Source organism: Peromyscus maniculatus, chromosome 1 (assembly GCF_049852395.1).
Source record: "Peromyscus maniculatus bairdii isolate BWxNUB_F1_BW_parent chromosome 1, HU_Pman_BW_mat_3.1, whole genome shotgun sequence".
Taxonomy (NCBI): domain Eukaryota; kingdom Metazoa; phylum Chordata; class Mammalia; order Rodentia; family Cricetidae; genus Peromyscus; species Peromyscus maniculatus.
In genome coordinates, this window is record NC_134852.1 from 110,838,607 (window position 1) to 110,864,800 (window position 26,194).

General features: G+C 45.9%; 1 long non-coding RNA gene across 4 annotated transcripts; it reads right to left on the minus strand.

The window, feature by feature from the left end:
• Positions 1-2,993: 2,993 nt before the first annotated feature.
• Positions 2,994-15,329, minus strand: LOC143267872 (uncharacterized). 4 transcript variants are annotated; one of them, XR_013043523.1, is made up of 4 exons: positions 15,020-15,325; positions 10,349-10,550; positions 6,773-7,041; positions 2,994-5,882 (listed from the first exon to the last, which is right to left on the minus strand). It is a non-coding gene; the product is annotated as an uncharacterized LOC143267872 (long non-coding RNA). The 4 variants fall into 4 exon arrangements; XR_013043525.1 differs by having other exon boundaries at positions 2,994-5,820; positions 6,773-10,550; positions 15,020-15,329; XR_013043521.1 differs by having other exon boundaries at positions 6,773-10,550; positions 15,020-15,329.
• Positions 15,330-26,194: the final 10,865 nt, after the last annotated feature.

Genomic DNA, 26,194 nt, shown 5'->3' on the forward strand with positions numbered 1-26,194 from the left:
TGCAGCCCAGGCAAGTGAGTACAGATCCTTTCGGTGAACTCGACGGTTATGTAGTCAGCTGCCCATCACGGTGACAAACACCTGTGCATGAACAGGGGGAAAGACTAACTTGGCTCATCATTTCCCGAGTGTCACTTCCCAGTCGCTTAGTTCCAATGCACGGAGCACAGCTGTTCGCCTTATGGTGACCAGGCATCAGAGAGAGGAAGGGTCTGGAGACTCTCCCAGCAACCTACCTTCTACAGTAACACCTCATCCCTCAAGGTCCCACTACCTCCCAACAGCCCATTAAGTCATGAATCTATGCATGGATTAATTCAATCATGAGGTTAGAACCTTCACAATCCAATCATATCCCGAAGTCCTACTTCTGAACATTGCTGTGTTGGGGAGACCTCATCTTCAACGCATGGGCCTTGGGGCACACTTAACATCCAAACCATGTCATTAGTATTTCATTAATCTTTATTGCCATGTAGTAGTCCATTGTGTGAGTGTAACGTGTTTTGTTTACTTACTCTACAGACAATGGACTTTTGGGTTGTTTCCAGTTTGGATGCTAGAAAGTTTCCATCCCGGTGTTTGTGTGCTGTTGTTTTCAGTTCGGTTGGGTGGATCTTGAGAACTAGTTCTTAAGATGAAATCTTCTTACCCCACCTCTAAGCCCTTGTGTCCGACCTGGGCTCCACCAACACAAACTGATGTTAAATCCTTGAACATTTAGCTGATTAGTTGATTTACTTTACTCATTTTTTTTACTGCAGTGTTGGAGATCAAACCAAGTGCCTTGTGCATGGTGTAAGAGGACTCTATCACTGAGCCACTCCCAAACCTGTATTTTGAGTTGTTTATCATGAGTTTTTGCATTGCTGGGTCTTGTTCAGAGGCTCCCCCTCTTCCGAGCCCCCTTTCCTGGTGCCTCCTTCCACCACTAGCTCAAGGCTCTTCTGTGTTCTCATAATCCTTTGAGTTTCTCTCCAGCACACGACAATGTCAGTAGTTTCTTCTACCTGGCAAGTTCCTTATGAAAAGGTATGCTGTCCACTTGGGTACTGTCACTGCCCAGGACCTGTGTGAACTGGTGCTCAGTAAAGGTTTGCTTAGAAATATATCCATCCAGGTGGATGGACACATCATTCAGTCATTTGGTAAGTGTTCACTGAACGCCTAACACTGCTCGTTGTCCTCAGAGGCCACACACATAGACACCATAACATGTTCATGTAAGGAGCAGGGAGTCCTAAGTCCTTCAGGACTTCCAGTTAACTGAGGAAACAAGGCGTGCTGAGAAAAACTGATTAGAGAACAAGGCAATAAAGAATGAAGTTGCTGAGGCTGGAGAGATGGTTCAAGGGTTAAAGACACTTGCTGTCCTTCCAGAGGACTGGGGTTTGGTTCCAAGCACCCACGTGGTGGCTCACAACCTTCCGTAACTCCAGTTCCGAGGGATCTGATGCCCTCTTCTGGCCTCTGAGGGAACTGCATGCACATGGTGCACAGACATACATGCAGGCAAATATCCATACACAGAAAGTAAAAGGAAATAAAATTTAAAAAGTTTTTTAAATGGACAAACCCAGGACTTTTCACATCCTAGGCAAGCACTCTACCAACTGAGCTACATCCCCAGCCCTAGCTAGACCTTTTGAAAATGCTCTTCCACACTTCCTGATTTGGCTTAGTGATTGATTGATTGATTGATTCATTGATTGATTGATTGATTGATTTTTGAGACAGGGTTTCTCAGTGTAACATTCCTGGCTGTCCTAGAACTTGCTTTGTAGACCAGGCTGGCCTTGAACTCACTGAGATCCACCTGCCTCTGCCTTCCAAGTGTTGGGATTAAAGGTGTGCTCCACACTGCCCAGTGGCTTAGTGATTTCTTTATAACTAGAAAATGCTTGACTATAGAGGCTTGATTTCTCTTGTTACACTTAGAATCCTGGAACCACCATGTCAACAAGCCTGCGATAGCCTAGTGGAGAATGGGAGGCTACATGGAGGACAAAGCAAGGTGTGCCAGCAACTGCCAATCACCAGATATGTGAATGAGGGCATGCTAGATGACCCAGCTTCACCCAACTCACCAGCTGACCACAGATACACTTGGGAGCTCAGCATAGATCAGCCAAGCTAGCCGAGACCATAATTGTAGGCTATGTAAATCTATACTCCCATGTTGTGGACTATAGAGAGAACAATGTTCTTTAAGTCATTAAGTTTCAGTAAGTCATTTAGCAGCAAAGGCTGATGCAGATTTAGGAGACAAAACCTTGGCACTAAGCTAGCTAGGTGTGAATTACAGTTCTGGCACCTTCTAGGAAGAGGTCCTCAGCAAGCGGCTCCATAGCTCTTGGAGCGTCAGTATCCCCAGGTAAACAATGAGAGGATGGTAGTGTCCATTCTCCATGGTTGTGGGGACTCAGTCAGATGTAGATGATGGGTTTTTTTTTTTAAAGATTTATTTATTTATTTATTTATTTATTTATTTATTTATTTATTTATTTATTTATTTATTTATTTATTTATTATACAGAAGAGGGCGCCAGATCTCATTACAGATGGTTGTGAGCCACCATGTGGGTGCTGGGAATTGAACTCAGGACCTCTGGAAGAGCAGTCGGTGCTCTTAACCTCTGAGCCATCTCGCCAGCCCCCAGATGTAGATGATGTTGATGTTAGCTTCTACAGAGCTTCACTCAGGATCAAAGGAGCCATGGTTATCATGGCCCATTACTCAGATGAGAAAACTAAATTCTGAAGTGTTTGGTGACTTTCCCCAAAGTACACAGCCATAAAGTGGTGCACTGGGGAGCCATACTCAGGCCTCTTGATCTTCACCGTTATAGGATTTCTGATAGAGAGCAGGGGTGGGGGGTGGGGAGTGGGGGGGGTGACTGGTGGGGTTAGGGAAGAACAATTAATCTCCATCTAGTGACAGATTGTCTTCTGTTATGATTTCCCCAGGAAGCCAAAGCAGGTCAGAGTTGGTTTTCAAATAAAATTTATTTTTGTTATTGTTATTTTGGCTTTGGTTTCTTTAATCTTTGTTTCTTAGGCTGGAGTTAATGAGCGATCAAACTAAACTTTTATACAAGCGATCAGCAGCACAAAGCACAAGTCTGCCTGGCACTGGCAGTCTCAACCCATTCCCCAGATTTTATCTGAGTCTGGTTTTCTTCCTCTCCTAGTTTAATACTCACCCCCCACCCCCGTGTGTGTGTGTGTGTGTGTGTGTGTGTGTGTGTGTGTGTGTGTGTGTGTGTGTGTGTGTTGAGACAAGGTCTCACTCTCACTGTGTGGCCCAGGCTGGCCTAGAACTAGCAATCTTTCTACCTCAGCACCCCCCCAGCCCCCCACCAAGTATTGAGTCCAGTCATTGCTCACCATGCTGGGCCTCTTTTCATTTGCTTCTCTCAGCTGGTGTCCCTTTCCTAGCAACCTGTAGTGCCTCAGAACTCTTCTGTCGCATGATTTCTCCTCTCCTGCGTCCTCAGCCACTCTTGGGCCCAGTGCTAGGCATGCCCCTGATGCTCAGCAGAGCATGGACTTTGCTCTTGGGTTGTACACAGGTACTGGCCATGTGGTTTCTGGGTGTCAGAATGTAAGAGCTTTAGGTACTTCACATACCCCAACTATGAAATGAGGGTACTGAGTAGATGTCTCACAACAAGACCTTGCAGATGTGACTATTAGGGTGGAGCCTGGTCCCTCATAAAGAGCTGGCAGGTACATACGACACTGAGCAGCGGATGGCAGAGGCAGCTGTCTTTTGAAATCTCCAGAGAGAAGGTTCTGTCCTCCTTTCTCAAGAAAGAAAGGACTTCATTAGCCAATCAGAAAATGCTGCGTAACAAACTTTAATTGGATGGAATGCCTCGGTTGAAAGAACAGGGGATTTCACATTAAAATAGTATTTTAGGCATTGGAGAGATGGCTCAGTTAAGAGCTCTGGCTGATCTCACAGAGGACCAGGGTTCAGTTGCCAACATGATGGCTCATAATCATCTGTAGGAACATTCACAGGGGATCTGACACCCTCTACTGTCCTCCATGGGCACTGGGTATACAAGGGGTGAACATACATACATGCAGATGAAAACCCCTACACCTAAAGTAAAAGAAAATACATTTTAAAAAAGATTTCTAAGTGGACAGAATACAAAATGTCTACACAGGAACTTGTGTGTCGCTGGTTCTTTTACTCTTTACTCTTTGGGGGCCCGCCACCAGCTCCCAACTAAATACACAGAGACTTATTCTTACTTATGAATGCCTGGCCTTGGCTTGGCTTGTTTCTAGCCAGCTTTTCCTATCTTAAATTACCCCATCTACCTTTTGCCTCTAGGCTTTTACCTTTCTCTATTCTATATTCCTTTCTTTCCTCCTTACTCTGTGGCTGTTTGTGTAGCTGGGTGGCTGGCCCCTGGTATCCTCTTCCTCCCCCCCCTTTTTCTCCTCCTCTCTTTTTCTTCTCTCTGCCTCATAGCCCTGCCTATCCCTCTCCTGCCTAGTTATTGGCCATTCAGTTCTTTATTAGACCAATCAGGTGTTTTAGGCAGGCACAGTAACACAGCTTTACAGAGTTAAACAATTGTAACATAAAAGAATACAACACATCTGTAAATGGAGGCTTTTCTCTGTCCCACCCTGTCTCTTCTTCCAAATAGTCACTCAGAGGCTTGTATTAATTATAAATGCTTGGCTGGTAGCTCAGGATTATTACTAACTAGCTCTTACACTTAAATGAACCCATTCCTATTAATCTATTTATTGCCATGTGGTCCATGGCTTACCAGTCTTCCAACATCCTGCTTCTTGGGTGGCTCACTGCATCTGTATTGACCCCACCCCTCTTCCTCTGAGTCCTAGTTTGATTCTTCCATCTAACCTTATCCTGTCATGCCATAGGCCAAAACAACTTAATTATCAACCAATGAGAGAAATACATATTCACAGTGTACAGAAGGACCATCTCATAGCACACATCTTTTCATCAGTAAACAATTATTCCACAGCATAAATGAATATAGCACATCTTAAACTAAATTCCACAACAATTGTGCATGAGTGTTTATAGTGGCAGTTTTTCATCACAGGGAAACATGTAGGAACACCCAAGTGGCTATCACCTGATGAATGGCTAGATGAACAATATAAGGTACACAGTGAAATATTATTCAATATACTAGAAGAAAAATGAAATACAGATACACGTTACAATATATATGGACCTTATAAACAAGCTAAATGAAATCAGCTAGCTGTAATGACTTTGTACTACATGATTCCATTAATAAAAATCCGGAATAGGGAAATAATGCAAACAGAAGTAGCTCAACATTCAATGGCTGCCCAGGGCTGAGGACACAGTGGGGAGGTGTGGGAAACGCTATTTCAAGGGTGTGGATGGGGTTTCTAAAATGACCAAAATGTTTGAAAACTGACTATGACAAGTGTTTTAAATGCCTGTGACTAAATTAAATTGTTGAAATGGACACTTTAAACGGGCAAATTATACAGCATGTAAAATTGTGGTTCAGTGGAACTTTTCTAAAAATTGCACACGCAAACATGGCAGCCTGTGGTGGTGCACACCTGTATTCCCAGCCTTTGCGAGGCCGGAGGTTCTTCACAAGTTTGCAGCCGGGTCTATGAGAGAGGCTGGAGGTTCTTCACAAGTTTGCAGCCGGTCTATGTGAGAGGCAGGAGGTTCCTCACAAGTTTGCAGTCGGTCTGTGTGAGAGGCAGGAGGTTCTTCACAAGTTTGCAGCCGGTCTATGTGAGAGGCAGGAGGTTCTTCACAAGTTTGCAGCCGGTCTGTGTGAGAGGAGGGAGGTTCTTCACAAGTTTGCAGCTGGTCTAGACAGCACAATGAGATCCTAACAACAGCAACAGAAGTACAAACAAAGGAAGCCAAAGCAGGTGCGAAGGTAGCCCGGACCATCAAAAACCAACTCAGGAGGGCAACCACTGCCACTCCTAGCCTGGTCTAGAATACCGGTCATAGAGGCCACCTCTAATCTGCTGGTCTTACTGTACCCCAAACTAGAAATTACTCCCGCTTCTAATAAAAAGAACCCCACTCTTCCTCTTTCACCTTGGTTTTTATTTTAATTTCATCATGTCTTGTTATCGTTTTGTTTTGATTTAGTGCTGGAGACTGAACCTCTGGACCTGAGCCTCACAAATGTTAACAAGCTCGCTGTCGCTGAGCCACACCCCGGCCTCCGGCTTACTCACAGACCACCTACCCCCCTTCTCATTTTAGTTGTACAATAATTAATGAACGGCACTATTGATAAACAACACACACAGCCTGGAACCACTGAGGCACATCTTCAAAACACACTAAGCAGTACTGGCTAGCATCATATACACCACCACCACCACCACCACCACCACCACCCCCCACCACGACCACCCACCACCACCACCACCCCACAACACCACTACCACCACCACCACCCACCACCACCACCACCACCCCACACCACTACCACCCACTACCACTACCACCCACCACCACTACCACCACCACCACCACCACCCACCACCACCACCACCACCACCACCCACCACCACCACCACCACCACCACCACCCACCACCACCACCACCACCACCACCACCACCACCACCCACCACCACCACCACCACCACCACCACCACTCACCACCACCACCACCACCACCACCACCACCACCTCCTCCACCACCACCACCCACCACCACCACCACCACCACCACCACTCCACTTCAATGTCAACTCACCTATTTACAAGATCATATTCCTTCCAGCCCTTCCACGGCCACAGTGGTGGCATTGATCCCAATAACTTTCTGGGAAAGGAGCTTGGAGCTTTTGATGAGCAATTACCATGACCAACAGGATCTTGGAAAGACCCTAACAGGTTCCCCCTAACTCTTCCACCAGGAGTCAGGTTCCTCCTAACTCTTCCATGAGGAGTCAGGTTTTTTAGTTCCCAAGCTTGGGAATCCAGTTCCTTGCTTTCTTCCCTCCAGACCATGAGTATGCCAACCTGATAGGGGGAAGGTAGAGGAAACCAGCTTGGCCCTTGCAGAGCACATCAGAAAATAGGGAAATTCATTCAAAAGAAGTCATTGGCCCGGCGGTGGTGGCGCAGGCCTTTAATCCCAGCACTCGGGAGGCAGAGGCAGGTGGATCTCTGTGAGTTTGAGGCCAGCCTGGGCTACAGAGTGAGTTCCAGGAAAGGCACAAAGCCACACAGAGAAACCCTGTCTTGGAAAAAGAAAAAAGTCATTGAACATTAGCAACATAAAAACACAACTCTGGCAGCTAAAAATGAGGTTGTTTTCTCCAAAAGATAGCATGCTTTTTTTTTTTTGAAGCAAAAACACAGCTCTTACCTCAAGGGGGATAAAAGATAGTTCATTCTATAGCCAAATATGAGTGGCCATGGCCTGGCAATACAGACTTAGGTCTCTGTGAATTCCGTGTTCCAATGCGCAAGTGGTTTCATGAAGTTTTTATAGGAACAGAACAAAGAAACCGTAAATCAAGACACTTTTCAAATACACTGGTGGGTGCATCGGATCTGCAGGTCACAGGACGTTAGGTCTAACACAGCGGTGGGCAGGAAAGGCTCCTTAGGAAGCTGAACCAAGATACATTATCATTGGGCTCTGGACCTCCCCACGTGGCTGAAGCTTTAATCAGTCATCAACCTTTGCAGACACAGCTCCTTCCAGGACCTCATGTTCACAGCCTTATAGCTCTGTTCCTGAAAGTCCACGTTTTCAACCTAAAGGATTGATCTAAGTACATAAGCCACAGCTGCTGCGTCTTTGTGTGTGTTGTTGTTTGTTTGTTTGTTTGTTTGTTTGAGACAGGGTCTCCGTATATAGCCCTGGCTGTTCTGGAACTCACTCTGTAGACCAGGCTGGTCTCAAACTCACACCTGCCTCTGCCTCCCAAGTGCTGGGATTGAAGAAGTGCACTACCCTGCCTGGCCCATTAGATTTTTCCTTCTTGAGATTTGTTCTTTTTTTTTTTTTTTTTCAGAGCTGAGGACCGAACCCAGGGCCTTGTGCTTGCTAGGCAAGCGCTCTACCACTGAGCTAAATCCCCAACCCAGATTTTTCCTTCTTAAAAGAAGATATTAAACAAAATACAAACTCTACCGAATCCCAGAGGCAATAAGATGTTGTTATGCTAAAACCATGCACAAACTAAGGCTTTACAATGACACATGGCAATTTTGAAACTCTGTTGGAATATTCCTGGCAAATCACGCATAAGAATCGAAGTAATTAGGTTGTGTATATTGGGGCACAAGCCTGCAGAGGCAGGAGAATTGCCACAAGCTTTGGAACTACGTGCTGAGTTCCAGGCCAGGCAGGGAGACCTTGACTCAAAAAGAAAAAAAAACAAAGCCAGATGGAATTCCAGCACTTGGGGGATAGAAGCAGGAACACCAGGAGTTCAAGACCAGCCTCAGCTACAGGAGTTAGTTCAAGGCCAGCCTTAGCTACAGAGGGAGTGAGTTTGAGGCCAGCCTGGAATGCATAAAACCCAATCTCAAAAAAATAAACAACAAAAAATTCAAGCCATTATTTAGTATCAGGGGCCAAGTTCCAAAAGGTAAAGGTCGTGCGCCCTTGATTCTAGCTAACGGTTAGGTTAGATAAGGAGGGTGCCGACGGTTAAGGTACTTCCTGAATGCCAGGCCAGTTGACAGACAGGGTTTTTTTAAAAAGGCTCAGTAAAGAAAAAACTTCATTTCAGTTTAGTCTTTGTAACTGTAACAGGTCCAAGAAGGACAATTTGGGGAGACTTTTTTTGAATTTTGATTTTTATTGAGACAGGTGTTTTCATATTCCCAGGCTGGCCGGGAACTCACTGTATATCTGAGGATGGCCTTGAACTTAAGATCCTCCGGCCTTGACCTCTCGAGTGCTGGGATTACTGAACTTCATCACCAGACCTGGCTTTTCTTTTGCTTTTATGCGGCTCGTGTTTCTTAAATTTCCGGGAAAACGCAGTTGTTTGATTGTGCCTAGATCGTATGTCTAGACGTATGCTCATATGTGTATGCATAATAATAGCTGTGAGGGGGGTTGGGGAAACCAAATACCTGGCTTTTTTCACTTCTACCAAGACAGACAAGATCTAGCACCTTCCAATAATCATATGGTAGAGACTTCTTCATATAAGAAAGGGATTTGAAGTAACAACCACGCCACAACCACAACTGACTGTTAAACCCTGCAGTCCACATCCATAAAACTCCAGTTCAAATGTAAATATTTAACCTGTCATTTAGATGCTCATCCAGCCATGTTCGCCTACAGATGCTGTAAGAATTTATTAAGCGCCTACAAACTCCAGGCCCACCGCAAAGCCCCATGGAATCCGAAACAAAACCCACTCTGTGAAGCCTTCTCTGCAGACACTCCCTCGCTTACAGAGAGGCGGCTGAGGAGTCAAAGCCGCATTGCGGGCCCAGGCAAAAGTAGGAAGATCACAGAGGTCGGCCTGTCAGCTTTGCTTGGGGGGTGGGTTAGAAAGTTTTTTACAGAGATGATATTGAAGAGAGTCTTTGAAAACAGGACTGGTGTTTTGCTACGCATGAAAGAGTCAAGTGTGTTGGGGAGAACTATATGGCAAAGTGGGAAGGAAGTTCTTAGAAAGAAGTCACACCTTCTGCCAGAGGATTAAGGACTGTGGGGAGGTAGGAATGTTGCCAGTCCAGAGCTTTGATTACAGTGTATCCTGGGCTCTCTTCAGTCCCCTCAATAGCCATTTCTTGCTCCACCGCTATGCGTGGCCTAACATCCTTGTGACTGACAGATGAAACCTTTCGGAAGGTATTAACTTAGCCGACCATGGGCTTCCACCCACAGCTTAAGAATGTCATCAGACAGTGTCTGAGGCCCTTAGCAGCGGTTTCTCCACTCTGCGGGAACCTGCCCTCCTGATATTTCTACTGATGTGTTCAAAATGTCTGGATTGATAACTTTCTGTGGTCCGTTGCTACAAAAGTTTCTTAAACTGTTACTATTTTGAAACTTGGGATTTGGGGCGACTTACATCCGTCTTCCTGGGCCATGGTCACTCATATTTGGCTCTAAAATAGTCACTTGTCCCCTTTGGGGATAAGTGTTGACGTCATTCCCCCATGCAAGTGAGGCATGACATGTGCCAGGCTACAGTACTGAGAGCCGCAAACCACACACAGCTGTGCCGGGTGGAGTCAGAATGGAAACTGAGGGGCAGGTCAGGTTGCAGAATTAATGTGGGGGTGGCTGGCAGCCAAATCTGGGGCCTTGTATCACCACCGCCACAGTACATATGGTAATATATACCAGAGCTGTGGCTGTCATGTGGGCGCTGGGCCGGTTCTAGACGGTAAATTCAGGAGCTGATCCCATGGTTCCAGGAGATGCTGAGCTGAGAAGGCCTCTTCTTCTTGTCTTCAACTAGCCAGTTTCCGTTTCCGTGGCTTGCAGTAAAGAATCGAGCTTGATAGTGAAGTGATGTGAAGATGGTGATAACACCCTGGATGGACTAGAATGAAGAAAGATTAAGATGAGAATTCAGGACTGCAGAGACAGCTCAGTTAGTCACAGGCTTGCTAAGCAGGCATGTGGCCCAGTATCCATGTAAAAGCCAGGTGGGGAACTCTGACCCTACAAATGTGCACCCACACTTGGACACACACACATGCTCTTACCCACACAAACGTGTTTACCACACACACAAATGAAGAAAATAGAAAAGTGAGAAGGTGTTATGGCATGGCAGTCCTTAAGCTCAGGAACCAAAGGACTTACATTTGTATCTTAGCCCCTTGCCTGTGGCTTTATCAGCTTGTGCTGCTATAACAAAACACCACAGGCTGGGTAGCTTAAACGGCGAATATTTGTTCCTCATAATTCTGAAGGATGAGTGGTCTAAGATCAGGATGCTGGTGGATTCGGTGTTTGCTGGGGGCTGTCCTCCTAGCCTGGAGACAGTTGCTCTTTTAAGGTTTCCTCTCATGGCAGAGACAGTGAGCTCTGATCGCTTCAGGCTCTGATTTCATCATGAGGGAGCCCCCCTCACTACGTCATCTAAGCTGAATTCCCTCACAAAGTCTTCTCTTCCAAAAGCCGCCTTGTTGGGAGTTAAAGCGCTCTTCCATACGCACTGGAGGACACACTAGTGGACCTGGAGCCACACGTTAGCTGAGTGACGGCCACAAGTCAATCACTGCCACGAGTCTCATCTTTAAAATGTGGAGATCCAGCCGGGCGGTGGTGGCGCACGCCTTTAATCCCAGCACTCGGGAGGCAGAGCCAGGCGGATCTCTGTGAGTTCGAGGCCAGCCTGGGCTACCAAGTGAGCTCCAGGAAAGGCGCAAAGCTACACAGAGAAACCCTGTCTCGAAAAACCAAAAAAAAAAAAAAAAAAAAATGTGGAGATCCAAAGGGGAATTCCTCTGCGGGGCTGTTGTAAAGATTACACGAGATCATGGGCCTGAAAATACTCTGTACACTGAGGTGGTTAGAATGAGATTGCCCCCCATAGGCTCATATATCTGCATGCTTAGTTCCTGGTCAGTAGACTGTTGGGAAGGAGTAGGAGGTCGGCCTTGCTGGAGTAGGTGTGTCTCTGGGGATGACTTCGATGTTTCAAAAGATCAGCACCATTGCCAGCGTTCCTTCTCTGCCTTCCGCTTGTGGATCAAAATTCTCTGCCCTCCGCAACCCCCTCAACCCTCCAATCCCCACCTTTCCACCCTCCCCCACCCCCATGAATCATGATGTAAAGCTCTCAGCTACCCCTCCAGCACCGTACCTTCCAGATTGCCACCATGCTCCCAGCCGTGATGATCATGAACTAATCCTCTGAAACTGTAGGCAAGCTCCCAGTTAAATGTTTCCTTGGTAAGAGTTGCCTTGGTCATGATGTCTTCTCACAGCAATGAACAGTGACTAAGACAAGGCTGTAGCATAAGCCTACCATATCTGGGCTCTATCTTAACAGTGTCCAACACCAAGTATGGCAGACAGAACTCCTCCTTCAACACTGAAGCTAGAAGGAGAGATAATAATCTCTTTTGAAATAATGACTCTCTTCCAAGGACTGTGAGAATTGCTTTGTCAACATTATTGCCCCAACGGCCTAAGGTGACAGCCATTGTCTGCCCCCTGCAAACTGCTGATAAAATGTGGTCCCCAAGGCAATTTGGAGGTGATGGGACCTTTAAGAAGTCTATGTTTAAGTGGTGGTTGGTGCATTAAGAGAGACGACACATTTTTTGGGAGATTAGATTAATTTCCAAAGGGTGGGTTGTTATAGCCTGAGTTTGGCTTCCTCGGCTCCTGCCTGCTCTCTCTTCTGCTTGTGACTGTCTGTCCTTTCTGCTCTCCACCATAAGAGTCACAGCACAAGACCTTCATCAGAAGCAGAGCAGACAGCATTCAAATAACCTCTCGCCTTCATAAATTACCCGTCTTGGGTGTTTTGTTAGGGCAATAGAAAACAGACTTAGACTGCCACCAATGTTCCCGACTTGCCCTGGACTCTGTGCTTGTCCTGAGTCTCACACCTTGGCAATCTCCTCAGATGTGGGCAAAGGTCTGTTGTGCTTATCTCACAAAAGAAAAACTGACACTTAGATCTTACAACATGCCCCAAATCACATTTGGTGACAGAGTCCAAAACTGAACCTAAATCATTCAAGATTAAACAACAAAAACTATAGGGATGGAGAGTGAAGAGACGTTGGTGTATGTGGAACCCCTGTTCTCTCAGCTTAGTCTGGGGAGCTCTTCTGGGAGACTGTCCAGAGGAAATCTCAGCACCCCAAGTCCCTCAAGGGCAAGTCCTTGAAAGGGCATGGTGCCTGCTCTGCTTTGTGTGTTTATCCACAGAAACTGCCTTGTTTCTGTGGGATGATTTAAGCCTCTCCTGCTTGATCCTGTTTATATTTTCCTTTGTGTTTTGTTTTCTTAAGCGTGGAAGAACAATTTAGCCTTTCTAGTTCCAACTGCCTGATCCCCAAAGCAGGTGGCTTTGAGTCTTGAGCAATAGATTTCAATAACAACTTAGATGGAGATGAGTGAGGAGATCGCCCAGTCTGCATCAGAAACCAGTGCTTCTCAGATGCTAGTGAAAGGACAATAGCTAGGAGAAAGAGAAAACCTGGTCAGCTTCAGGATTGATACACCTGATTCCTCCGTTCCCCCACCTAACCTGTTCCCCCCCCCAAGTAGTTTGCTCTCCTGCTATGTTGAGAAACAAGTCTGGAGGCTAGCCTGTGGTCCCCAGCTCTGTTCCTCCCTCTCTGAGGTTTAGTTTTCTCATCTGCCAAATGAAGGAGTCACATGATTAGGTCGCATGCTTCCCTAGCCGTCCTTGTGAGGGTGACACTCTAGGATTCTATAAGGACCCCCATAACCCAACTACTGCAGCAGGCAGGCCTGGGACTGGAAGGCATGTGTAAGTGGTTGTGAAGGTGAGTGTGAGTGTAGGATGTGAGTGTGAGCCGGCGTGTTCCATTGTGAATGTGTGTATAGACCAAGGGTCTCTCTAGGCTCTCTTGAAATTCCTGCTGTGGCGCAGCACCCCCCCTCCCCGGTCCCCACCCCTCCGACTCTCACAACTGCCTTCCCACCTCCCTCTCTCCTGGGTGGAGGAACAGACACTGACAGGTGAGGTGGTACTGAGCACAGGATTGGCAACAGCCCTGAAGTTGGGCTTTGGTTGGAACCCTGACTCCATTCTGTACTCAGTATAGTGACCATCAGCACATTATTTACATAACCCTAAGTTTCCTCTGCGAGGTCGGGCTCCTGGCTCCGCACAGCCATGGGAAGCATGAGAAAAGAGTGTGCAAAGGAAGCCAACCAGCGGACGCCCAGTCAGGACCAGCCACTGTAGGACACAGAGCAAAACAAGAACATAGGTTCTCTTTCTGAAAAAGATTTAAATTGCATTTATTTATTCATGTGTGTGTGTGCATGTGGGCTGGAGAGATGGTTCAGTGATCAAGACTACTTTCCCAAAGGACCAAGTTCAGTTCCTAGCACCCACATCAGGTAATTCACAACCACCTGTAATTCCAGCTCCAGGGGATTCAAGTTCTTCCTTTGGGTCCCACAGGCCCCTGTACTCATATGTATATACCATGCATGGAGATACACACCCATAAACATAAATTAAAAGTATAGTCTTGAAAACAGAAGAAAATTTTATTTTTTCCCCTCTCAGGCACCCTCCAACCCATGAGCTTCCTTCCTTCACAGTCTGGGTCCCAAGTGTATTTCGTCAGTTTTGCTGTCCCAATAAATAAATAAAATGAACGGTTTAGCTATGGGACCAGGAGTGTAGCTTGGTGATGCAATGTCCCCTTAGCATGCTCAGGTCCCTGGGTTCTAGTTCTACACAGAATAAGTTTAATTGTGAAAGTGCTTTCCAGCTACTGTGTGGACTGGAGAGCAATTCCTTGCACAGAAATCCTAGTGGGAAGGTGAGAGAGGGAGGGACAGAGGAAGAGAGAGAGAGAGAGAGAGAGAGAGAGAGAGAGAGAGAGAGAGAGAGAGAGAGAGAGAGAATCTGTGGTGCCTTGTGTACACACAGGAAGCACTCTGCCACCAAGTCACATCCCAGACCTTGTTTTCTTGGATTTTGTTTGTTTGTTGCTTCGTTTGGTTTGGTTTGACTTTCTACTCAGCATATTGTTTACGTTCTGCTCTTTCAAGCAAGTTAACTATGCTATTGGGAGAAAGGTAATGGATAGAAAGGGGTGCCATGGGTAAGGGCCCCCGAGGAATTCAACAAACAAAACCCATTCCCAGCCCCTTCCTGAGCCCACTGTGGCCCTGGGATGGCCAGATGGAGGTCAGAGCAGCTGAGTCACTTGCTTCCTTAACGCTCAATACTTTCCCATGCTGTTCATTCATCTTCCCTCCCTCCCAGATGCCAAAGCGTAACCGAGGATGAGGACATCATACGTCCTTTCTCAGAGACTCAATCATATTTTCACTTACCTCTTCTGCATCACCTGAGTCCTCCTGGATCCCCAGGAAAGGAACTGAGGGCCTGGAGCCCAACGGCAAGGAAGGAGCTTCCGAGGAAGGTCCCTGTCATTGGGCAGAAGGGATGCTCAGGCCAGCCTGGCTGCATGCTTGGAGCTGGGAAGCCAGCCAGTGTTTCATCTTTTGTTTTTTCCTCCTAGGGCTTCCTGTCTCAGAGGTAGTTGGAGAGGGGTCATGGGGACTTCCTGGCCTCTACAAACAAACTTTTCCGTTGTCGTTGGTAAGGCCACACTTCCAGGTCAGACAGACCAGGTTGGTGGTCAGTAATGGTCAGCAATGCAGCCTTCAGAGGAAATCATTCCCCCCCCCCCCCCCCCCCCGGTCCCATCAAAGATTCCTGCAAGAGGAGGTTAACCACTGCTGCCTCAGAAGATCAGAGATTACCGGCTTATTCTCTGATGAGTCCCAGGGCCTGCAATAGTCCCTGGCACATAACTGGAGCTCCACAGGCTTCTAAGTCAGTGGGTAGAGATGCAGCCCAACACCAGCACTTCACTGAGCCTGGGGCGACAGACCCAGACTGAAAAAGTTTCTGAAGGACACACAGTGAATTAGTGTCAGAACCCAGATGAGAGCTACATTTATTATTTTTTCATTGCTTTAACAAAATACCTGACAAAATCAAGTTGGAGACAAAGGGAAGGCTTTATTTTGGCTCCCAATCAGAGGTGACAGCCCCTCACGGCAGGAAAGGCATGGCGGCAGTGTGAAGTAGCTGGTCCCATTGAGCACAGGGTCAGAACAGAGAGAGGTGAATACCAGCATTCAGCTGGCCTTTCCTTTTTGATTCAGTCTAGGACTCCAGCCTAAGGAATGGTGCCTCTCACAGTTGAAGTGGGTCTTCTGACCTCAGTTAACCTAATCTATATCTCAGTTAACCCAATCACAGGCATTCCCAGAGGCTTGTCTCCTAGGTGCGTCTAGATGCTGCCGTGTTAAGGATCCAATCTTAACTATCACAGGAGCTCATAGTTCCTAAATCCTGCACCAGTGTTCTTTGTGCTGGGTGATGATCTATGCACAGGAAGAGAAGTATTCTCCTTCTCTAAGCTAATAGAGTCAGGACACTTCCATGAAACCCCCAGAGAGCTTGACGTCTGAGGACACTGCTTAGGCATCACAGGCTCCAAGGTAGTGAGCTGAGCATGTGCTTGGGGAATTTAAAGATGAGAGTCTGGGTAGAATATTTAGGACAAGGGGTCAACTAGTTGTGCCAAGAGCAACCTCTTCTCCTGGGACTCTGAGGCAGTAAAGGGTGTTTTCTAGGGACTGGTGTGGACCTGGCTGAAGGGAATTGACTGACAGTCTTAAAAGGGACCCTCCACCAAGGTGCTTAGTCTTACCGCAACTTGATATGCCATGCTTTGTTGATAACCATGGGGGGGGGGGCTGTCCCTTTCTGAACAGAAACAGAGAAGTGGATTGGGAGGGGAACTGTGGTCGGGATGTAAAACAAATAAAAAAAAAACTTTTTTAAAAAAGGTCACCCTCCACCAAGTGTGGTTGCACATAACTGTAATACTGTAATCCCAAGTAAATAAGAGAAAAAGCATACACATGATTTTTTTTGTTTTTGTTTTTGTTTTTGTTTTTGTTTTTGTTTTTGTTTTTCGAGACAGGGTTTCTCTGTGTAGCTTTGGAGCCTTTCCTGGAACTCACTCTCACGCTGTAGCCCAGGCTGGCCTCAAACTCACAGAGATCTGCCTGCCTCTGCCTCCTGAGTGCTGGGACTAAAAGCGTGCACCACCACCGCCTGGCCATGATTTTTATGTGACATTAAAGCAGTGGTTTTCAACCTTCTTAATCCTGTGACCCTTTAATACAGTTCCTCATGTTATGGTGACTCCCAACCATAAAATCATTTTGTTGTTACTTTATAACTGTATTCTTGCTACTGTTGTGAATTGTAATATAAATATCTGATTTGCAGGACATCTGTGACCCTTGGGAAAGAGTTGTTTAACCCCCAAAGGGTCATGACGCATAGGTTGAGAGCCACTGTATCAGAGTTTTCCTTAGGAAATAAATAATACCCTCCCTCCCCCATAGGCAAATCTGTGTGTTCTGATGCTAATGAAGAAGCAGATATTTACAGAGAAGTATTAGTGCATGAAAGTCTCCTCCATGGTAATATGCTGGGGGGTGGGGGCGGGGAGATAGCAAGACCCATTTGTTCAGACTCTTCTCTGCAGCCAGAGATGAGGCCGGTTGTCCTCTTTTCCCTTAGACATTGCAAGGAGGGCTCCTTTCAAGCGAGGATCTCAAGGCCTGCTTTAGAGAGAGGCCGGAAACTTTCTCCAGCTTTAGAGTGAGGTTAGACACTCTCCTCTGCTTTAGAGAGAGGTTGGAAACTCTCTCCCGCTTTAGAGTGAGGTTGGAAACTTCCTTCCAGCTTTCGTGGCTGGATTCTGACAAGATGGCTAGGAAGCGCGTGAGAGAGACTGTCCTGTCCCTGCTGTCTTCTCAAATGCAAGGTGCTGTGTTTGGGGGCAGCATGTTCTGACCCCCCTATTGTTATGTGAAGAAATGAACAACATTCCCCACTGTGGGTGAAGACACAGTGCTATACTGTAATTGTCTAGAAAGTATTCCAGAACAATCAATTACATTTTAAAATATAAGCCCCATTGGATCAGGCACATCTCCTTTAAGATACTAGAACAAAAGTATCATTACCTAAAAGTACAGGTTCAAGGATATTTATGAGAACATTGCTTATGGTGACCAAATTGGAAATAACCCGGGCTTCTAATAGCAGGGACACATTTGAATAGACTTTTGTGCATTTGTTTTACACCATGGATGATGACCTAGCTATTCAAAAGGCAAATCGAATCTTCCTCAATGTGTCTGAAACAGGCCAAACATGCGGACTCTAGGCCCATAGCTGTGATGCTGGGATAGGTAAAAGCAAACTGCCCAGTAATGAATTAGCAAAAGTGTGGGCAAGTCACAAAACACAGTGCTCGCACCGTTTAGCTGGGGTTGAAATGGGGGCAGCGGCAAGGGAGGAGGAGGTGAGAAAAAGGGAAATGGCTAACATGGCTAACGTGCTAACTTTGTGTTGGACTATTAGAAGAACATATCACACTTTCAAGTTTGGAAAGCTGTATTTTTATTTCACGTGTATGTGTTTGTGTGAGTGTACGCCACGGGCGTGCAGGTGCCCAAGGAGGTCAGAAGAGGGTATCTGATCTCCTGGAATTAAAATTATAGGCTATTGTGAGCCACCCGACATGGGTGCTGGGAACCAACCTCCGGTCTTCTGGGAAAGCAGTGAGTGTTTACAAGGGCCTGTGCTTCTAATCTTAAAAGAGTGATGAAGAAATAAAAGGGAAGCGAAAAGGCAGAGACAGATTCAACAGGAAAAAGCCAGCTTTGGACTCCAGTCCTATGGCTTACTAGTTGGGTAAGCACAAACTACTTATTCAAACGTCTCTCAGTCCCAGGTTTTCTTATCTGACAACGTGGAGGTAACACCTAATCTTCTGAGTCATTGCAAAGATTAAATGAGGACTTGGGGTGTAAATCGGTGGTAGAGCACTCGCCTAGCTTGCACAGGGCACTGAGCTTGAACTCCAGTACAGGAATGAAGAAAATAAATGAAATTTGTGAGCTGAGTATGGTAGGTAGCACGCGCCTATAATTCTATCAAAAGGCAGAATCATGAGTTTGAGGCCTGAACTACAAAACAAGACCTAGTCTCAAAAAAGATGATATGAGGTAACACATTCTGGTGTCCCGTTTCTGTACAAGACAGCTCCCTCTCAAAAGCATTCCTGCCATGATGCCCAACACAATGGTATGATGTTGCCAAGGAGGTTGTCACTAGGGCCAAGCAGGTGGCAACACCATTTCTGGGCCTCTAAAACTGGAAGCTAAATAAACATCTTTTCTTCATAAAGTACTCAGCTTCGGGTGCTTTGCAGTTACAACAGAAAATGGACTATTACAACTTCCCAATACTAAATGAACAATACTAAGTTCATTGCATCAGCTGGTGTATTCTCCTCCACAGCTGTTCCACCGAAACCAACCAATCACCGTGAGAATATTAACGACTGGATCTCCACCTTGTAAGGGACGTTGTTTCTGTTTCACTTGCCACCAGTGATCCGGTCCTCCTTGTCGACATCAGCTCAAGTATCTTTTTATTATTTTTAAAATTATTCTATTTTGTGTGTGTCTGTGTGTGGTGGCTCACACTTGTAATTCCAGCACTTGAGAGCTTGAGGCAGGGGGAATCAATGGAAGTTCAAGGGAGCCTTGCACTACAGAGTGAGACCCTGTTTCAACAGAAAAACATCCAAAAGAGAAAGAAATCCCAGCAAGCTGAGAACAAATCAAAGCTGAGACAAGAGGCGAGAGAACGTAGTAAGGAGAACTGAATGGGAATTGATCCAAAATGGATACAGATGTTAGAATGAGCAGAGAAATACATTAAAACAATTATTATAACTGCATACCGTGTGCTCAAAAGTAAAAGAGAAACATGAAAAGTGCAAAAGAGAACAAACAAACCGCTAATACATTACCAAGGAGCAAGATAAAGTACTACAGGTTATCAGCTAATAAAGGCAACAAAATCAAATGATAAGGCATTTAACTATACAGAAACTAAGGAAAGGGGACTCACCTTTTACATAAAAAAAAAAAGCTTCCTAGTGTATTTTTCTAGGCAAACAACATCATGCATGTAGTAGTAGTAGGTTTTGTTTTCACTATCCATTTCCCCATTTCTTGCTATAATCTGGGATTCTGTCCTACAGCAAAGCTCGGGAGCTTTTGCTCATGCTGTTGCTGTGGCTACAGCTTTAAACGTGTAAAATATTGCCGGGTGGTGGTGGTGGTGGCTCACACCTTTAATGCCAGCATTTGGGAGGCAGAGGCAGACGGATCTCTGAGTTGGAGGCCAGCCTGGTCTACAGAGTGAATTCCAGGACAGCCAGGAAACCCTGTCTCAAAACACCAAACAAACAAATAAATGTGTAGACTATTAAAGGTTGATAGGCCTTCTTCCAACATCCATTTTGCAGAGCCTATGGCCCCGAGAGCGGAAGTGACTTGTCACATCAAACCGCACAGTCACAGGACAAGAGCTAAACAGAGTCCAAGTCTCTCAACTCTATTCAGTTCCTGGGGAGCCAGCCAAGGAGAAGGTGTGGGTGACTTCACTGGGTGGGAGCCCCCAGCCAGGGAACACTCGATTGTTCCTTAGCTAGCTGGCAAGCCGTCCTCGCTCCCAGTGGCTGTGTCCTGAGCAAAACGACTCGACTGTGGCAGAGCTGATAAACGTCCATAGTCCCGGAGGCCAGACTCATTCTTACTAAGGATAGCCTCACCAGAGCTAGGCTGTCAGCCTGAGCTCAGTGCACCCAGTCTAGGTTCTTTGTGAACTACACAGCTAGGCAAATGGTGAATAAAACCACCGACCTTATAAAACTTAAACATTTTCAGTGCCATGTATCAAAAGGCTTCGTTTTTAAACGATATTGTTTTCATTTTTAAATAGATGTGTGTGTGTGGGGGTGGGGGAGTTACGGCTTTGTGCACATGCATGCAGTGCCCATGGAAGCCCGAACCATCTTCTGGGATGGGGCCGGATCCCCTGGAGCTGGAGTAGCAGGCAGTGATGAGCTGCCCAGCATGGGTGCTGGAAACTGAACTTGGGTCCTTGGCTAGAGCAGTACATGCTCTTAACCACTGAGCTGTCGCTTGAGCCCAAGAAGGCATTGTTTTGTTGAAAGAAAATTTCCTGAGTGCAGACTGCTTTGGCCCGAGTATTTCCAAGTTTACACACCGATAGCCCTGTGTACAGCAGGATCTCCTACCAAGCTTCCCTGGCCAGATTCCTGAGAAATCTTCACTCTAACCACACAACAACTGCTGTTTGACTTTCACTTGGCATCGAAGCGTCATACCAATCATGCCCACCTCCTGATCTGTCCCAGTTAACAAGGCACCAAAATTATCTGTTATCTGGCACCAAAATGCTCATAAACACGAAGGTAATATCAAAGTGCCAGGGTAGGTGGCGTTAGCTTTCAGTTGGCATTACTATCAAAATAGAATAGAACAAGGCCGGGCGGTGGTGGCGCACGCCTTTAATCCCAGCACTCGGGAGGCAGAGCCAGGCGGATCTCCGTGAGTTCGAGGCCAGCCTGGACTACCAAGTGAGTCCCAGGAAAGGCACAAAACTACACAGAGAAACCCTGTCTCGAAAAATCAAAAAAAAAAAAAATAGAATAGAACATTAAAACATTTTTACGGATAAGTTCAGGCCCCTACAGGAGTTTCTATAAACTAGGCTTTGAGAAACTCTATTCTAATCATTGCCAAAACCCCGGACTGTCTTTACCCAAAAAGCTGAAGAGTAGGGCCCTGGTGCTGTGGGATTAGACTGCAGTCGCATTGACGCAACCACATGTGCTGGACTGCTGTTTCCCTGTTATCTGCTGGCAAACTTCTCCTTACGCTTTGAGTAGACTTTTCTGGAAACTGTTTTTGGCTCCCACAAGTTGAGTGGGTCTCAACCTCCTTTGCACTCCTATCTACATGACACACTCAGCCCTCAGTTCTCAGGCATGATTGTTTTACTTCCTGTCTGGTCCCACATCTCCTCTGTAGCCTAGACGGCAAGCTCCGTGAAAGCCAGGTCAGAGTCTATTCATTTCCAGGCCCCCACTTCCCTATGCAGGGGTAGGCTCAGGAAGGAATGTGAATGAGTGAATGAATGAATGAAGGGGTGAATGAGTGAGTGAGTGAGTGAGCTGCATATCCCTCTAGAGTCTCTGTCAGCTCTAGAATATTTGGCTCTGCCATCCAGTTTAGCATTTCCTTTCCTCTCTCCAGCTTTCAGTTTGGTCTCTGCGAAGGCTTGAAAAGAGCATTTCCATAAGCTGGCTCTGCATGGGCTTCCCCCCCCCCCCCCCCGCAGGTAGGGCATGAGAACACCCTCACTTTGCTCTTGAACAAGCAGAGATGCAAACAAGGAAAATCACTTGCCTTAGGGCACCCAGGTCAGATATAATTGCATCAACCCAGAAGCTGTGTGCTGGCTACTTCTGTTTCTTCCAGGACATTGTCTGTTTGTTACTTTTTCATTTAGATGTTTTTGGTCAGCGCTGCCATAGGGAAAAGCAGTGTTCCCTATGACCTCACCTCCCGGTGGCACTGTTTTGAGAACAAACTGGATTCTCACGGTTCTCCCAATGGTGGCAGGGTGCCCACGTCAGGCAAGGTATTTTTCATACTGAAAAGAAACAAAGATAGCGTCGGCCCTCATTTGTAATTTCCCCAGAGCAGCTGGAATCTAAAAATCTCTTTGTTTCCCTTCTCAGCTTATAAGGCTGCCTTTTGTCCTTGGTAAAGGGGAGCAGAAAAGTGCAGGTGGGGGCAGGGGGACTTAACTTACTTACGCATATTTTTATTTCTAGACACTTTTTTTTTTTTTCCCAACACGGGCCAAAATGGACATCCTGAAATCCCACTCACCGTACGTCCTTAATATAGATGCCTCATTTCCCTCCCATGGCCAAAACCACTGGTGTCATCCCTGAGCCCGGACATCCTTCTTCCTTCCAGACCGCGAAGCCACTCGCCTCCTCGTGCCTAGCCTTCCCAGTGGGCATCCTGGCTTAGACCTCACAACCACCAGACACTCAACATTTAATCACTTCCGCTCCCAACACGCGGCCAGCTCTCCCTCACCTTGCTTCTTGGCCATGGCCCTGGAACCCAGTGGGAGAGAACTCTAGAAAGGAAGAAGAGGAGAATGCAGCCCCATCGCTGAGTGTCATTTATGGACGTACACCATAACGAACTGTACATGGCAATACTGATACATTGAAATAAATGTTTTGAAAATTAAAAATACAGATGATAAATTTTAGTTTTGTTTCACCAGGTAAATAGCTGCCACTTTGTCTTTGGTAGGGTTTCTATTGCTGTGATAAAACACCATGACCAGCCGGGCGGTGGTGGCGCACGCCTTTAATCCCAGCACTCGGGAGGCAGAGCCAGGTGAATCTCTGTGAGTTCGAGGCCAGCCTGGTCTAGAGAGCTAGATCCAGGAAAAGCACAAAGCTACACAGAGAAACCCTGTCTCAGAAAAAAAAAAAAAAGAAAAGAAAAGAAAAAAAAGAAAAACCTACCATGACCAAAAGTGACTTGGGGAGGAAAGACTGAGCAGTTTTAAGTATGACGGTGGCATAGCTTCATGTAAATGATGGTCCAGAAGTAAAGACCAATAACTTCTAAGTGCCCTTTGGGGCTCTCCATGGTCTGCTCATGTCACAACAGCAGTATGCACCTTTCCTTATCTCTTCAGCTCGTCAGTGCCCCCAACCCTGCACACAGGCTCTTCTCTCTGCCTGGAATGTTCCTTGGCCATCACCAGTTTGGCCTTCAGCCTCCTCAGAGAGACCTTTCTGTGGACATTGTCTCAGAATACTCTCCCATTTTCCTCTCAATCACTAGCCCAACAGATTGATGAACTACCTCACTTAGCCAGAGAGACAGGGACTGTTACATGCATGAATCTGTCTTGTTGATAAAGACATTTCCTGATTCTTTGGGGCAAAGTTCATGGCTCCTTCTTCTGTGCATTGCCTCGTCATTGTCTGTGGACATGTCTATCTCTGCCCTAAAATCGGCAGCTTCTTGAAGACAAGGACAAAAAGCACACTTTCATTTACTTTATTTTGTGGGTTTCTTTTCTTTTTTTGAGGCAGGTTTTCATGTAGCTCAGGCTAGCCTTATCAAACTAGTCATGTAGCCCCAATTGACCTTTAGTTCCTGATTTTACTACCTTACACATGCTAAGATTACAGGTATGAGCCACCATATCTAGCAAAATCGTGCTTTGAATTCCTGTCACCTATTATGGGATGGCCAAGTGTGGAGTAGGACAGTTTTCCTTGGATGAATGCGCCCACATGCTAAAGGGAAAGGCTGGGCTCAATAGGTACAAAGGAACTCAGGGCAAATCCATTCCCTTCACACTCGGCTTCCTGTAGTAACCTGTTTATTCACTTACCCAGCAAACATTGTCTGCCTATTATGTGCTAAACCAGGGATATGTGTAATAAGATATTTAAAGATCAATAAGAGAGGGGTAAGTCAATGGGCTCTGGCACCTGACCATCTAGACTGGAATCTTTTCCTTGCTACCTTCCAGTAATCAATGATAAACAAGTAAGTCAGATACAAGAAGCCTCAGTTTCCCCAACTGTTATATAAGGACAATAATAGTATCTACTTATTATTAAATGTATTACTAAATAAAATTAAAATTAATGGAAACACATTTCCTGATCCTTTTGTACAAAGCTCATTGCTCCCTCTTCTGTGTATTACATTGTCATTGTCTGTGGACTTGTCTATCTCTGCCCTAAGACTGGCAGCTTCTTAAATATTAAATTAAATATTAATTAAATTAAATATTTAATTAAAAATTAAATGTTGCTCACATCAGACTGTGCTATTGTGGAATAATCCTATTATACACTGTGAAGAACTGTCTGGTTTAATAAAAAGCTGAATGGCCAATAGCTAGGCAGGATTTTCAGGCACACAAAGACACTGGGAAGAAGAAGAGCAGAGATGTAAGGAGACACAGAGGAAGCAGGAAAGCAGGATGGACAGTACATGATAAGGTAAATGAGCCTCAGGGCAGCATATAAATTAATAGAAATAGGTTAATTTAAGTTATAAGAACTAGTTAGAAACAAGCCTAAGCTATTGGCCAAGCTTTCATAATTCATAATAATTCTCCATGTCATGATTTGGGAGCTGGCTGGTGGGACAGAGAAAGACTGGCTATATTTCCCCCACTCCATGATCAATATTATGTAAAACAGTCATTCTTTAGCCTGTTCCTTGGCCTGAGAGGCTCTATTTATAAGCAGCCTTTGACTCCATTTTGATCGAAAACACAGGCAGAATGACTCTACCCTTGTTAGGCATTTAACTAACACCATCTGTCTCGCACCACCCACAAGTCACAGACAGATAAATATCTTACTCCTAAAAGTAAAAGGGGTGCCAGTCCTGTAAACTTACCACAGTAAGTTTGGGCTATTGGAGAATACGGCATATTAAAATCATATCAGGAAAACTTGACCCAAGAACATAGCAAACACACCAAATAGAGGAAAGGGTGCAACACCTTTACCTGGACCCCCCACCCCCCAAAAGGAAGGCATCTAACACTGTGATGGCAACCTGTCCTCTGACCACCTGGTATATGCATCAAAAGACCACAGAGAACTGTCAACTGCCCTGGGAACTTCAGTTTGAGTTGGTCCCCACTGACAGTTCTGTTCTGCCCATTCATCTCTCTTGACCTGGCCCTTCTCGTCACCTCTGTGACCTCTGCAATCCTACACCTTACTGGATAGCTCAACCTGACCCTGGGGTTTGACATGACAGCTAACAGTGACGCGTGCTTTCAGCTAGGTTCATTAATATCTTATCTAATGGCCCTCAGTGACTCTCTTCGTATCTGACTTCTTCTGAACCTCTTACACTCCACTACGACCTCTTGAGTCCTTTGTAGCCATTTAGTGTAACCCACGTGTATACAGACTTACACATATATTTACTGTGTGATATGTAATGTGTGATCTGAGAGCGAAGACTAGTGAAGATTGAAATGAAAGAACCTGTGTTTGCCTTGGCCAGCTATCAAGGGAAACTGGGAATGCAAACAGCAGTCAAGGACACCAGTGTAGCTTAGGAACTTATTGCTACTCAATAAATTCCGACATGTGGAAAGATACAGATGTGCCTGTCCACCTACACTTTTGATATAGCATGCTCATGGCAGCTAACAGTTGCACTGATGATTTTCAAAGTTTTCAGAGTGTCCAACACATGACAAGTACTACTCAAGTACTAGCTATTACTCTGTGCTCTGGGGCCACAGGACTGGCAAGGTGGCAGGTAATGACTCCAACTCAGGATAACCCTAGGTAGATTAGAGAGTCAACAAAGGTTCACACAAAGTGTTGAGGGAAAAGTCAGGGGAGGCATGATAGAGGAGGCAGACTCTGAGTGGAGCCTGGTGGGTGTTGATTGGATTTGGCATGCTATGGTGTGAACACTTTTTACAGAGATGACAGCCGC